The sequence below is a fragment of the Mauremys reevesii genome, linkage group 17, assembly GCF_016161935.1.
Source record: "Mauremys reevesii isolate NIE-2019 linkage group 17, ASM1616193v1, whole genome shotgun sequence".
NCBI lineage: Eukaryota > Metazoa > Chordata > Testudines > Geoemydidae > Mauremys > Mauremys reevesii.
Window position 1 is genome coordinate 23,113,986 of NC_052639.1, and position 14,898 is coordinate 23,128,883.

General features: G+C 52.4%; 1 non-coding gene across 1 annotated transcript; it reads right to left on the reverse strand.

The window, feature by feature from the left end:
• Positions 1-4,013: 4,013 nt before the first annotated feature.
• TRNAV-AAC lies at positions 4,014-4,086 on the reverse strand. Its single transcript has one exon. It is a non-coding gene; the product is annotated as a tRNA-Val (tRNA).
• Between the last annotated feature and the right edge of the window lie 10,812 nt (positions 4,087-14,898).

Here is a 14,898-nt window from a genome sequence, read left to right on the forward strand (position 1 = left end):
TACCTGTCGTCCTGACCCTTATCCACACCCCCACCCCCCGACAGACCCCCGGGCCTCCCACGCCCCAGCCCACTGCTCCTCGCCCCCTCCAGGACCCCCCGCCCTCCCGACCCAACCAACTCCCTCTGCTGCCTGCCTGCCTGACCCCGCTCCACCCCCACCCCAGACCCTCAACCCATCCAACCCCTGTTCCTTGTTCCCTGACCGCCCCCTCCACAGGCCTCCCCAACCGCTAATCACCTCCCCCCCCAACTATCCAACCCCCCTCCCCACCTCCTGGCAGCTCTGTCTAGTGGCTGCTCCCACCCACACACTCAAAGTGGCAGAGGAGGTTCCCTCTCCTTCAGGGGGAAGGTTGCCTAGTGGTTAGGCCACAGGACTCAGGCTCAGGTGTTCTGGGTTTGAGTCTCTGCTCTGCCACAGACTCCCTGTTTAGCCTTGGGAAAGTCACTTCACCTCGTTGTGCCCTAGATCCCATCTGCCCAATGGGGCCAACACTGACCTGCCTCCTGGGCTAAATCCATCCATGGCTGGGTGATGGGGGGGAATGGAGATACCAACATGGGGAAATTTGGGCTGAATTTCTGCACAGCCGGAGGCGGGAGCCAGCTCCACAGGGGAGGGGAGCGAGAGGGGCTCAGGCCAGCTCCACACAGAGGGGGGTCAGGGCTTGGGCCCTGCAACTTTTGCCACTAAGGTGGCTGGGGCTCCCGAGCCGGGGACTTCAGCCCCACATCTTCTGCCAGGGTCCGGGGTTCTCCTCCCTGCCCCAGGGTGGCTCCTCTCCCACTCCATCCCCCGCCCAGGGCAGCTCCTGCTGGGGTCTGGGCTTCTCCTCCCCCCACCCTCCCCTGCCCCAGCCCAGCTGGGCTCCCAGGGCACCCGCTGCTGTTGTGGCCGGAGCCGAGCCTGGCGGGCAGGGAGCAGCGATTCACACGGGGCCCTGGCAGAGACACCAGCCCGAGCAGGGCAGGGCAGCCCCAGGGGAGCGGGCGGGGGGGTCTGCTGCTGCTGGGCCCCCCCACCGACCCCTGGGGCTGTTTCGGGGGGTCTCACTCACTCCCCCAGGAGCGGGGGGGGGAGCAGCAGAGTGGAGCCTGCCCAGCAAACAGCTGATCGCAGCTGCGCCCAGGCCGCCCCTGGGGAAAAGCTCAGCGGAGGAGGCTCCACAAGCTGCCGGCAGCGGGTCATTCCAGGGGCCGTGCACCCGCCTGCAGCCGCCGCCGCCACCCCCCTCCCCCCAGAGCCCCCCCGGGGAGCAGCCTCCCCAGCCGGGGCGCAGGGCATTGGGGTGCCGGGCTCCCCTGCGCACGCCTGGGCCAGGACACTCACACACACTCTGCCCAGGGGCTCCCCTGGTGCCCAGAGACCGAGCAACCCCGCCTGCCCCCGCCCTTCCCCGCCTGCAGCTCCGGCCTCTCCCCTCCCGCCCCGCCAGCCGCACCCCGGGAGCACCGGGCCCCAGGCTCTGTCCCCACCTGGAGCCCAGCGGGGCCAGGGCAGCTCCTGCTGCAGCTGAGAACAGCGGCTCCGCTCCGGCCCGGGCGGCTCCAGCGCTGCTGGCAGCACGTGGCCACCAGGGAGCAGCTGCTGAGCCCGGGCTCCTGCGTCACAATGTGCCAGAGCCCCGCCCCCAGGAGCTGCCCCGCCCCCGGACTGTGTCAGAGCCCCGCCCCCAGGAGCTGCCCCGCCCCCGGGCTGTGCCAGAGCCCCGCCCCCAGGAGCTGCCCCGCCCCTCAGGCTGTGCCAGAGCCCCCCAGGAGCTGCCCCGCCCTGGGCTGTGCCAGAGCCCCGCCCCCCGGAGCTGCCCCGCCCCGGACTGTGCCAGAGCCCCGCCCCAGGAGCTGCCCCGCCCCGGCCTGAGCTAAAGCCCCGCCCCAGGAGCTGCCCCATCCCCTGGCTGTGCCAGAGCCCCGCCCCAGGGCTGCCCCGCCCCGGGCTGTGCCAGAGTCCCGCCCCAGGAGCTGCCCCGCCTCTAGGCTGTGCCAGAGCCCCGCCCCCAGGAGCTGCCCCGCCCCGGCTCAGTGCCAAAGCCCCCCCCCCAGGAGCTGCCCCGCCCTGGGCTGTGCCAGAGCCCCGCCCCCAGGAGCTGCCCCGCCCCCGGGCTGTGCCAGAGCCCCGCCCCCAGGAGCTGCCCCGCACCTGGGCTGTGCCACAGCCCCGCCCCCAGGAGCTACCCCGCCCCCGGGCTGTGCCAGAGCCCCGCCCCCAGGAGCTGCCTCCCCCTGGGATTTGTTCTCCTGTTTCCTTCTTCCCAGCACCTGCCGCTCCCTTCCTGTGTCTGCAAACACCCCCGGGAGGCTGCAGCTCGCTGGGTCTGTCTCCAGTGGCTGAAGTTGCCTCCATCTCTAATCACCTGGGGTGGAGGGAACGAAGGGAGAGATGGGCCCAGGGTGTGAAAGCAGAATTAGGGGCAGGGAAAGAAGGACTGTTTGGAAAGGTGGAAAGGAAAGGCTCCTGGGTGATCCAGATGGAGTCAGAAGCAGTTGGGCAGCAGAGGCTCAGATAAATGGAGGAACCCAGGGTGTCCCAGTGTTGGCCAGGGTGTGTACAGCACCTAGCACAATATGGGGTCCCGATCTCATTCATGGTCTGTGCAGCACCTGGGAGCCCTGATGTCTCTTTCCTCATCACAGGCACTGGGAATGGAGTGAGGAAACCTCAGCACCTGAAGGGTTAATGCAGCCCTGTGTGCAACCCCTGCTAGGGTGACCAGACAGCAAATGTGAAAAATCGGGACAGGGAGTGGGGGTAATAGGAGCCTATATAAAAAGGCCCAAAAATTGGGACATCCGGTCACGCTAGTCCCTGCTGCACTCACGAGGGGTTGGCTTAGAGAGTTGTAGTAATAACAGCAGCAAAGAGTCCTGTGGCACCTTATAGACTAACAGACGTATTGGAGCAGGAGCTTTCGTGGGTGAATCCCACTTCATCAGATGCACCAATAGTCCCATATGGTCTAGTGGTCAGGATTCCTGGTTTTCATCCATGGGACCTGGGTTCAACTTCTGGTGTGGGAACAGTGCAGAGCTTTTGCCCAGAGTGGAGACAGGAAATGAAAGAAACAGGAAGGGATCCTGCCAGCAGGGGAGTTAGACAGCGTGGGAGGATCCCAGAAGTGGGGGTGGGGGGCAGAGGTCTGAGCGGAGACCAGGGAAGGATCCCAGCAGTGTGGGAAGTTGAGAGCACAGGCCTGGCATGGGGACCTGGAAGAGTGAATGTGTCCCTCTAAACCCATCAACTGCAGACTAGGCAGGACTGGAAGAATTACATATTTGTTGGTAATTGTCAATTTCTGTGTAAACGCACATCCCAATGGCAAAATATTTCCATCCATAATTATCAAAATTGGCAGATGGGCAAAGTAAGAAACATGCTGCTTGAGAACTTACCCTGTTGTAGGAGCAGCAGTGATCTGTGTGCTCCATATAACCTGTATGCCCAAAAGGTCTGTTACACTCCCCCCACCCCATCTCCTCTCCCTCTCTGAATGCCTGTGAAGTGGCTTTCCCCCTCCCCTCCCCTCCTGCAATGCTTGTGGGATGAATGAGCTGGTTGAACAGCTGGTTGAAGATCAGAAGAGCTCCTAGATAGACAAGGTGTCTGGGACTCTCATTAGGCAGCATTGTGAAAGCACAGCTGAGCACAGGGCCCCTTCCCCTTTTAAAGACCTGAACCTCATGGCCTGCGACTAGAGATGACTTGGCTGCATCCGGTGGGTCACACTCCACCTCAGCCAGTGTCCATGCAGGGTCCATGCTCTGGGTGTGTGAGTGCTGCCTAATGAGAGTCCAGACATCTTGGTACCTGGAAGCTCTTCTGATCTTCAGCCAGCCCCTTCATCCCACAAGCATTGCAGGAGGGAGGGGAGGAAAGCCACTTCACAGGCATTCAGAGAGGAGAGGAGACAAAAGCGAGGGGAGGAAGTATAACAGACCTTTTGAGCATAGAAATCACTGCTGTTCCTACAACAGCAGGGACAGGCCACTAGGAGCTGAGAAAGGAAGCAAGCCTGTTTCTGCCTGGCTTTGAACCAGGGACCTTTTGCGTGTTAGGCAAACGTGATAACCACTACACTACAGAAACTCTGTCACAGGGCTGTGCCCTTCCCTTCATAAGAACATAAGAATGGCCATACTGGGTCAGACCAAAGGTCCATCAACCCCATATCCTATCTGCCAACAATAACCAATGCCAGGTGCCCAAGAGGAGTGAACCTAACCGGAAATGATCAAGTGATCTCTCTCCTGCCATCCATCTCCACTCTCTGACAAACAGAGGCTAGGGACACCATTCCTTACCCATCCTGGCTAATATCCATTGATGGACTTAACCTCCATTAATTTATCTGCAAAAAGAACAAAGAGAACATGTGGCACCTTAGAGACTAACAAATGTATTTGAGCATAAGCTTTTGTGGGCTAAAACTCACTTCATCGGATGCATGCAGTTAAAAATTCAGTAGGAAGAGATATATACACACAGAGAACGTGAAAAAAATGGGTGTTGCCATACACACTATAACGAGAGTGATCAGTTAACGTGAGCTGTTATCAGCGGGAGAAAAAAACCTGAGTTTGGGAGGAACAGGAGAAAGGACAAAGGAAGCAAGAGACGAAGAGAAAAGAGGATCAGACAGTGGATGGAGCAAGAGGTGAATCAAAAAGGACAAACCCTTATGTCCCCAGTGATTCTAAGAGACAAAATCCCAGGTGCAAAATAAAATTCTGCCTCCTTAAGCTCGTGTTTTCCATGCCTAGAATTCAACTGTCACCAGATGGATCAGACTGAACAGGTTTCACACCTCCAGGAGGCTCTTACCTTCTAAACGGCTGTTTTCTAGTAAAATCACTAAAAAGGAAGGAAGAAACTCGAAAGAGGTTCCTCCTGGCGCACGTCCGTGAACCGAATACTCTCTCAGTCCTCAAAGGGAGACCTGGAGAAGGAGACTTGCTGGAGCAAAGCCACAGGGTCTCTGAGGTTTCCCTGGCCCCTCGCCCCTGTCCTGCCTGGCTGATGTCAGCATCTCTCTGTGAGGTCACCACCTCCCCACCGCCTTGGACCAATAGTCTGAGGTCCTGCAAAAAGGCCTTTGTGATGTCACTGCCACACCCCCTCCCTTGCTGGGCTAATGTCCTGCCCCTGGCCAGGCACTTTGCAGGTTTGAGCTACTCCCTGTGGATCACCCAACTCAAGGAGCGTTCGTTCTAGGCAGCAAGCCGGCTAGACAGGGAAACAGCAGACGCTGCTCCCAATGCTACACTCAGTTTTTCAGAAATTAGTCGACTTTATGGCCAGAAGAGACCATTAGAGCATCTAATCTGACCCCCTGCATATCACAGGCCTCCTGTATAGCACAATAGCTACTTTGGGGGCAAATACATTATAGAAAGGCATCTTGTCTTCATGAAATGACATCAGGAGATGGAGAATCCACCACTTTCCTTGGTAGCTTGTTCCTGTGGTGAATCATCCTCGCTGTTGAATATTTGTGCCTTTGTTGTAATATGAATTTGTCTCTTTTCACCTTCCAGCCATTGGGTCTTGTTAGGCCTTTCTCTGCTCGATTCAAGAGCCCTTTAATACCCAATCTTTTCTCTCCATTAAGGCACTTCAACACTTTAATGAAGTCACCTTTCAATCTTCTTTTGATAAGCTAAACAGGTTGAGCTCTTTCAATAGCTCACTAGAAGGCAGTTTTCTCCAGCCCTCAGAACCTTTGGTGGCTCTTTGCTGCCCCAGTTCCAATTTCACATCTTTTTCAAAGGAGGACACCAAAACTGGAGGCTATTCCAGTATCAGTCTCACTGATGCCGTGTCACCTCCTGTGACATTATTGACATAATCTGTAACCGTATAGATTACCGTTGCGACCGCTGTCCTATTTGTAGCCAATATTGTAGAAAGGTTGTAGCGTAAGGGGTCTATGGAGAGGTTCTGATTGGCTGATTATAATTCTGCTATTTCTAGATGTGTATCATTTTTATAGTTGACATTATGAATTCCTGCTCATTTCCCCACTGGCTGGAGCATGGCTAGAGTGTGTCTGTGGTTAATGATGTTGCTATAGATTGTTCAGTGTGATCATTTAGAGTTTAAATCCCAGGTTCCATCTATTGTAAAGCCACTTCTGGCAAGAGGGCTGTTTTTCCCTCATTATGGGGATGCTACGATACTAAAAAAATTGTAAATAACATAACTGACTATGGAGACAGGGATGAGTGAAGCAGGTTTGAATGGATCAGAGGAGAATGTGATGGGAGACTCTCTTGTCCCGATTCTGAATAATCAGATGTAACCTGCTCTGGAATTTCACTTGACACTTTCTTTGTCATGTATTGTCTCTCTGTGATGTGGGTTTCTATCTTTCCTGAAGGCTGTTTGGTCACCCAATTGGATATTAGTTCAGTTTGATAGGATGTAGCTCAGATTTATTGAAGAATTTAAGACAATGACCCTTTGCTAAAGTTACCAATTAAAATGAAATTATAGGTGAAGTTATTGGTTAAAGAGTAAGAGACTGTGTGATAATCTGAATTATTTTGGAAAACTGAAAGTTGTCTTGGTTTTGTGTTTTGTTAGTCATACAGGAAATGATGGCTAATCTTGAAAAGTTAATTTGATTTAATTTACCCTGATTCCTCAACTGTTGCTACAGCTCTAGTACCCATCAATCCAAAGACTGAGAGAAATGGAGAGTTCCAACCATTGTCCTTTTAGTATCTTATTGTTCCTCTCTCTGTTTTTTTTGTGCTGGCCTTTCTATTCTATCACTTTCTGCCTTTGTTTAGTTGGTAACAGTTGGTTTCCATCACTCACGTTTGTTTGTTTAAATCTCTATCCGTTGTTAAATAAATTTTTTGCTTGTTTGATAACTGTACTCAGGTGCTGTGTGAGATACAGTAGCAATGGTCCACAGTAAAACTAGTAACCTGGGATACTTGGGGAAGAGAGGATCTGGGATTTCACCGGGTATCTGGTGATCCAGGCTGGACCCCAGAGGGGGACACATTGAAGGAACTCAAGGGTTAAGGTGGGTGCTGTAGCTCAGAGGAGGGTCCTTGAGTTCCAGCAGGCTGGTGAGTTTGGTCACTAACATCCAGCTGCCAAATGCAAAACTCCCTCTTCCTTGTGGCAGGTGGCAACAAGGAGACTCACAGTCCTCAGCACCCTGAGAAGGGTCACAATGTGTCTCTATGTTGAGCCACCTGTCAAGTTCACACAGGGAAAGCTCCCGATAGCACAAAACTCTGCCCTATGAAATCATGGAACATGTGCTCTTTGCTCTGTGAAAGCATGTAAAGAATCCAAGCGCTGGAGGACGGGGTTTGGGTCCAGAGTGACCTAGACAAATTGGAGGTTGGGCCAAAAGAAATCTGAGGAGGTTCAACAAGGAGAATTGCAGAGTCCTGCACTTAGGACGGAAGGATCCTATGCACTGCCACAGACTGGGGACTCACTGAGTGAGGGGGGTTTGATAGCAGCCTTCAACTACCTGAAAGAGCAGCAGTGTGGGCTTTCTCCTGGCCACTTTTGCTGGGCTGGGCAGGCAGCCTGGAGGCCTTTCTAGAAGAGCATTGGGAACGGAGTTAGAAAAACCAATGTGAAAACCAGAACCTCAGGTTTAGACTCATTCATTTATAATATTAAATCTTCAATTCTAGTGTCACAGTCAATACAATTGCTTCAGCCTGATAGTTGCCCAAAGGAAACTTAACGTCTCTCAAGGAGAGTGGGAGAAAGCACTTTTCAGAGTCCAAGAGAGACAAGGCGGGTGAGGGTAAGAGCTTGCAGAGGACCAACCTCTGTTGGTGAAAGAGACAAGCTGTGCAGCTAACCCAGCACCCTTCTTCAGGTCTGTGTAGCCTGGAAGGTCGTCTCTTCCATAACCAGCAGTTAGAACATAAGAACAGCCACACTGAGTCAGACCAGTTCATCTAGCCCACTCTCCCGAAAGTGGCCAATGCCTGGCGCCCCAGAGGACCCCTGGGACCAACATGGATACACCACCACAAACAAGGTTAAAAGTCAATGCACAGGGAGAAGGATCTTGTGTTTCATTCCTTATGTCCTAGTCCCATCATGTGGCCATTTCCTTTTCTTCCTTTCTGTTAAAAGCTTTGGTATTTTGCACAGAAACATTATTTCCCAGGAGAGACCCAGGAGTGGCAGCTGCATTCCAGTACCAAACAGTCACTGGAAGGGGGCAGACAAAGGCCTTTAGGACGAGGCGTCCGTCACTGTCAAAAGATCATCTCCCTCCTGCAGGTCACTGGCAGCCTGAATTTGTTCCTTATCCTCCCAGAGTCTGGGGGCTGGAATCAGCACTACCCAGCCCCGCAGTATGTAGCAGGAACAAACACAAACCTGGTCTTTAACACAAGCTTCCTTCTCAGGGAAGATTTTTCTGTGATTGAAGTTGAGCTTCAGTTCCCCTCTCCTGGGGCGGGGCTGGTGTGGGGCCAGCTCCCAGTGAGATCTGTTTTCACCTTTGCCCCCTTTCAGTCACTCTGGGATCCTAACTCTGCTCCCAGCTGTCAGGCAGCTTCCAGCCCATCCACCCTGCTCATTAACTCTGTGGTCATATGTCACTCCCTCTGCCAGCACTCACAGCTTGCAGGAAAGCTACTCCTGCCAGATGCATTGGTATAGTGGTGTGCAGGGATGCTTTCTAAGCACTTCATCTGGGTTTGATTCCCAGTCAATGCAATAATGGCTTTTCTCTTTTGTTGTTTCCTCATCTGGAAGTGGTACAATTTCAGTCACATTGTGTTACAATCACATTATCTATAGAATGAAACAATAAATGTGTCAAAGTCCAGCAGGTCATACAGGATGGAGGCATACAAGGGGCTGGAATGTGTCATCTGAGAAAGACAGAACACTTGGAAACCTGCATCTCCCGTCCCCTGGCCTTGCGTGTTATGATTCCAGCTGTGTGAGCTGTTTGTAGGATGTTCCAGCATGATGGGGAAATGAAGTTTTGAGTCAGTTTTTGCTCCTGCAGATTCCTTTGCTGTTACAATTATAATGACATGAACAAAAGGGAGGAAAAATAAACAAATGCCAAGTTGCAATACAGGTGGGGAAAAGGACGATCAGGTTAAGCCAAACACGTCAAAATAAAAATTAATACAAAAAAGGGGAGGGGGGAAGAGATCAGGTATGTGGAGATCCCCTTGATATTTCAACGCACATTGTTAGAATCAAAGTTCAGACTTGACACTGGAAAACCTGCAACTACCTGTCTCTCTCAACACCTGTGATGAGCAAGATGGAGTTGGGACACCTGTTCTGCTTCAATCATTTATTGTCTCTCTGTTCTCTCCTTCTTCTCCCCCCAATTCCTCATCTCCAATGTCTCTGCCTCTCTCCTCTTGCTCCCTCTCCCCTGCCCTTTCCAGGAACTCACAGTCTACAGCATTTAGGACAAGCCAGAGCTCCCATGTTCTGCACATGAGCCTGTGTCAGAGGACATGTGACCCCGTCAGAACCAGTCACCGGATCAATATGTCCCTTTATGGGCAACTTCTCTGCCTACTCTGCAATTTACACACCCACCAACTGACGGGTGTGTGGTACAGCTCTGACTGAGAGGCCTCACAGGAGAAACTTCAGCCCAAAGACAAATTTGTGTGAAATGCTGAGAAGTGAAGAGCCCCTTCCCTCCCCAAATCCCCAGAACTCTAGAGTCACCCCCATGGCACCAGCACAGGGAACCCAGTGAGATGGGGTTACAGAATACAAGGGGGAGGGAGCAGGGGAGAGAGGTGACAGGGAGTCTCTCTCTTTCCTTCTCTCTTCACTTTCTGTTCTTCTCTTTCCTTCCAGGAACTGCAGTCACAGCAGAGAGGGGTTTGTCTCTTTATTAGGGATCCCTCTGTGTCACGGACGCTGCAAAAGTCATAGATTCTGTGGCTTCTGCAGTGGCCTCTGCGGCTGACTCCGTGGCTGCCCCAGCAGCTGGCCTGGGGGCAGCTTGAGCAGTGGTTCCAAGTGTGGCAGCAGCAGCCACAGCTCAGTGGCTCCTGGCACCTGTCCCGAGGTGGCCGGAGCAGGGCTGGCCTCTGGGGCTCCCCTCACCTGGCAGCATCTGGAGTGGCCGTGGGTCCCCAGGGCTTCTCCCCCCGTACATGGTGCCACGGGCCCCCTGGACTCCCTGCGCCCACAGCTGGTGCCATGGACCCCCTGGGCCTCAAGATTCAGTGAGGGGTATTTATGGTATAAGTCATGGCCGGGTCATGGGCAATGAGCTTTTGGGTTTTGCCCGTGATCTGTCCATGACATTTACTAAAAATACCTGCGATTAAATCTTCACCTTCCTCATTATCGATCAAATAAATCGAAACGCCTCCACCTGCAAGTGGATTTAGCCCAGGACCCTCAGAGTCAGCAGCTGTTACACCCCCACTGAGCTCTCTGGTCAGGTGTCCTAGCGCTGGAAGCCTCCTGTTTAGATCCTAAAATAGCATTTTTGCACCAATGGGGCTGAAATTTTGGACTGGACATTGTAGCTCCACCGTTCTTTTACTGAATTGCTTCAAAACAGCAAGTCAAGAAAGTCTCCTAAGTGCCAGGCTCTCTGCCTTGGAAACAGCTGCCCCTGCTCTGCAGGAGTCTGTGCGTTCCACACAGCAACGTACACACCTGCCCCACACTGAATGGGGGTCAGACAGTGACAGGGTTGGTAACACAAATACTTCAGACTATTAACTCCAGGTCCCTTCCTTTCTTTAACCCAGGATGTGCCAGTCAACTGGTAACCATGGTGTTATCTTCACCTTAAAATACCGACAGGACATTTTCAGTGAGCCCTGCACCCCATGCCCTGCCTGCAGCCAGCCCCTGTCTGCAGCCAGCCCTGCACCCTCTGCCCTGCCCCACCAGCTGCATCCTCCTGCCTTGCCTGCAGCCAGCCCCACACCCCCTGCCCTGCGCGCAGCCAGCCCCACACCCCCTGCCCAGCCCCCAGCCCGCCCCCCCCCCCCTGCCCACAGCCAGCCCCTGCCACAACCCCTGCCCTGTCTCCAGCTAACTCCTGCCGCACCCCTGTGGCCCTGCCCAAAGCCAGCCAGCCCCACACCCCCAGCCGTGGACACCCTGCCCTGTCTCCAGCCAACTCGTGCAACACTACCCAGCCTGAATCCAGACAGCCTTCACAACTAACCCCTTTCTCCAGCGAGCCCCGCACCCCTTGCCCTGCCTGCAACCAGACCCTACCTCCAATCAGCCTCTGCCCTGCCTCCAGCCAGCCCCATGGCCACTGGTGCCATGCAGTTCCCAGGGCAGTAACCCTGCACACCTGCTTCAATGAGGGGGGCAGGGAGCAGCTGGGACCCACACATGTGCACACCCAAGGGTGACCAGACAGCAAGTGTGAAAAATCAGGACAGAGGGTGGGGGTAATAGGATCCTAGGTAAGAAAAGACCCCAAAATTGGGACTGTCCCTATAAAATTGGGACAGCTGGTCACCCTAGCACACCCCCAGGACTCCAGAGTTCCATTGCTGGGTTTCCTATTGGTTCCACTGCTGGTTGGTTTCCTTTTCCTGGGGGACTCTGGGCAAGTTGCTCCCTGCTCTAGGGCTCCGTCCCCAGCAAGCAAATGGGGATTTTGTACCTTCCCGCTATTGGAAAGTGCTGGGAGAATCCCCCAGCCAAAGCTGCTCTGACAGCGCTAAGCAGCATCTGACCATTCAAGGTCAGAGCGCACTGCCCAGGAGGAGGAGTGTAGAGAGAGGGGCCCAGCCATGGGGTTTGGCTCAAGAAGACCAAGTCTCCAATTTGTTAAGGGCGTTTTGAATTCCAGTCCTGTGCTCCAAAGTGCTTGGTGTCAGTTGCACATTTTAGAACGATACTCTCCACTCCACTTTCCAAATCATCATTCATACTGTTTACCCACCTCCACTAGGCCTGGAACCTTGCCAAAGAAGGAAAGAGGATTGGTTTGGAATGATTTGTTCTTGACAAATCCATGATCCCTCGTGCTAAGAACCAAATTATCCTGTAGGTGCTGCTGACAAACTGAGTGTTTAAGAATCTATTCCAGTATCTCTCCAGCTATGGAAGTGAGGCTGGCTAGTCTGTAAGGCCCAGGGGTCTCTTTGTTCCCCTTTGAAAGATAGATCCTGTCTTGTTCATGGATGGGAAGATGTTCTTTTTCAGGGCTCTCAGACGAGAACTGGGGCACAATACTTGGTTTGTTAAGGCCACAAAAATGGAGGCAGGAACCTCTTCTCTCCTGCTGGCAAAGAACCCCAGGTACCGAAAAGACAGGGACTCACACCCCTGAACGGGATTTAGAAAAGGCAGTGGTTAAAAAGTTTGGCCCCGACCATTTCTTGTTTCCACAGACTAGACATTTTAGCAAACTTTAGAATTCCTTGGTGCTAAACACCGTGAAACTCTCCTTTCTCCTTCACAGAGGGCTTTAACGCCCCTTCTCTCACTCAGGCTCACGACTGCCCAGAGTTCAAGAACTGTCCCTGTTCCCATTGGACAGATGGGGAGGAGCCTGAGCTATAGAGAAGGGAAGTGACCTGTCACCAGATGGATCAGACTGAACAGGTTTCAGACCTCGAGGAGGCTCTTACCTTCTAAACAGGGATGGCAGTTTTCTAGTAAAATCACTAAAAGGGAAGGAGAAAACTCGAAAGAGGTTCCTCCTGGCGCTCACGTCCGTGAACCTGAATACTCTCTCAGTCCTCAAAGAGAGACCTGGAGAAGGAGAAGGAGACCTGGAGAAGGAGACTTGCTGCAGCAAAGCCACAGGGGTCTCTGAGGTTTCCCCTGCCCCTCGCCCCTGTCCTGCCTGGCTGATGTCAGCATCTCTCTGTGAGGTCACCACCTCCCCACCAATAGGCTCAGGTCCTGCAAAAGGCCTTTGTGATGTCAGTGCCACACCCCCTCCCTTGCTGGGCTAATGTCCTGCCCCTGGCCAGGCACTTTGCAGGTTTGAGCTACTCCCTGTGGATCACCCCACTCAAGGAGCGTTTGTTCTAGGCAGCAAGCCAGCTAGACAGGAAAACATCAGACGCTGCTCCCAATGCTACACTCAGTTTTTCAGAAATTAGTCGACTTTATGGCCAGAAGAGACCATTAGAGCATCTAATCTGACCCCCTGCATATCACAGGCTTCCTGTAGGACACAAGATCTATTTTTGGGGGAAAACACATTCTAGAAAGGCATCTTGTCTTCATGAAATGACATCAGGAGATGGAGAATCCACCACTTTCCTTGGTAGCTTGTTCCTGTGGTGAATTATCCTGACTGTTAAATATTTGTGCCTTAGTTATAATATGAATTTGTCTCTTTTCACCTTCCAGCCATTGGGTCTTGTTAGGCCTTTCTCTGCTCGATTCAAGAGCCCTTTAATACCCAATCTTTTCTCTCCATTAAGGCACTTCAACACTTTAATGAAGTCACCTTTCAATCTTCTTTTGATAAGCTAAACAGGTTGAGCTCTTTCAATAGCTCACTAGAAGGCAGTTTTCTCCAGCCCTCAGAACCTTTGGTGGCTCTTTGCTGCCCCAGTTCCAATTTCACATCTTTTTCAAAGGAGGACACCAAAACTGGAGGCTATTCCAGTATCAGTCTCACTGATGCCGTGTCACCTCCTGTGACATTATTGACATAATCTGTAACCGTATAGATTACCGTTGCGACCGCTGTCCTATTTGTAGCCAATATTGTAGAAAGGTTGTAGCGTAAGGGGTCTATGGAGAGGTTCTGATTGGCTGATTATAATTCTGCTATTTCTAGATGTGTATCATTTTTATAGTTGACATTATGAATTCCTGCTCATTTCCCCACTGGCTGGAGCATGGCTAGAGTGTGTCTGTGGTTAATGATGTTGCTATAGATTGTTCAATTCCTGCCTTGGCAATTCAGACAGTCCCTTTTCCCAACATAGCTCCAGCACATCATTAGTTCCAATAACAGGGGCAGCTTTTCTCTGGGGCACTGAGATTTTTTGGGGAGTTGGTGGCTCCTTTCTTTCCTCACCCTGGAGTAAACTCATAAGAACATAAGAACATAAGAAAGGCCGTACCGGGTCAGACCAAAGGTCCATCTAGCCCAGTATCTGTCTACCGACAGTGGCCGGAAGGATCATTTCCAATTGTTCGCTCAGACCAGCTTGCCCAGCACCCTCACTGCTGTGCATCTCTGTATGTGTGGCCATGGCTGAACAGCGAGAATCCCTGCCCATTTCCCTTCTGGCTGGAGCATGCTTAGAGTGAGTTTGTGGTTAATGATGTTGCTGTAGATTGTTGGCTTCCTGCCTTGGCAATTCAGACAGTTCCTTTTCCCAACATATCTCCAGCACATCACTTCCTGGCTGGGTCTCCTGGGCAGTGGAAAACATAAGAACATAAGAAAGGCCGTGCCGGGTCAGACCAAAGGTCCATCTAGCCCAGTATCTGTCTACCGACAGTGGCCAATGCCAGGTGCCCAAGAGGAGTGAACCTAACAGGCATTGATCAAGTGATCTTCCTCCTGCCATCCATCTCCATCCTCTGACAAACAGAGGCTAGGGACACCATTCTTACCCATCCTCGCTAATAGCCATTTATGGACTTAGCCACCATGAATTTATCCAGTTCCCTTTTAAACATTGTTATAGTCCTAGCCTTCACAACCTCCTCAGGTAAGGAGTTCCACAAGTTGACTGTGCGCTGCATGAAGAAGAACTTCCTTTTATTTGTTTTAAACCTGCTGCCTATTAATTTCATTTGGTGACCTCTAGTTCTTGTATTATGGGAATAAGTAAATAACTTTTCCTTATCCACTTTCTCAATGTCACTCATGACTTTATATACCTCTGTCATATCCCCCCTTAGTCTCCTCTTTTCCAAGCTGAAGAGTCCTAGCCTCTTTAATCTTTCCTCATATGGGAC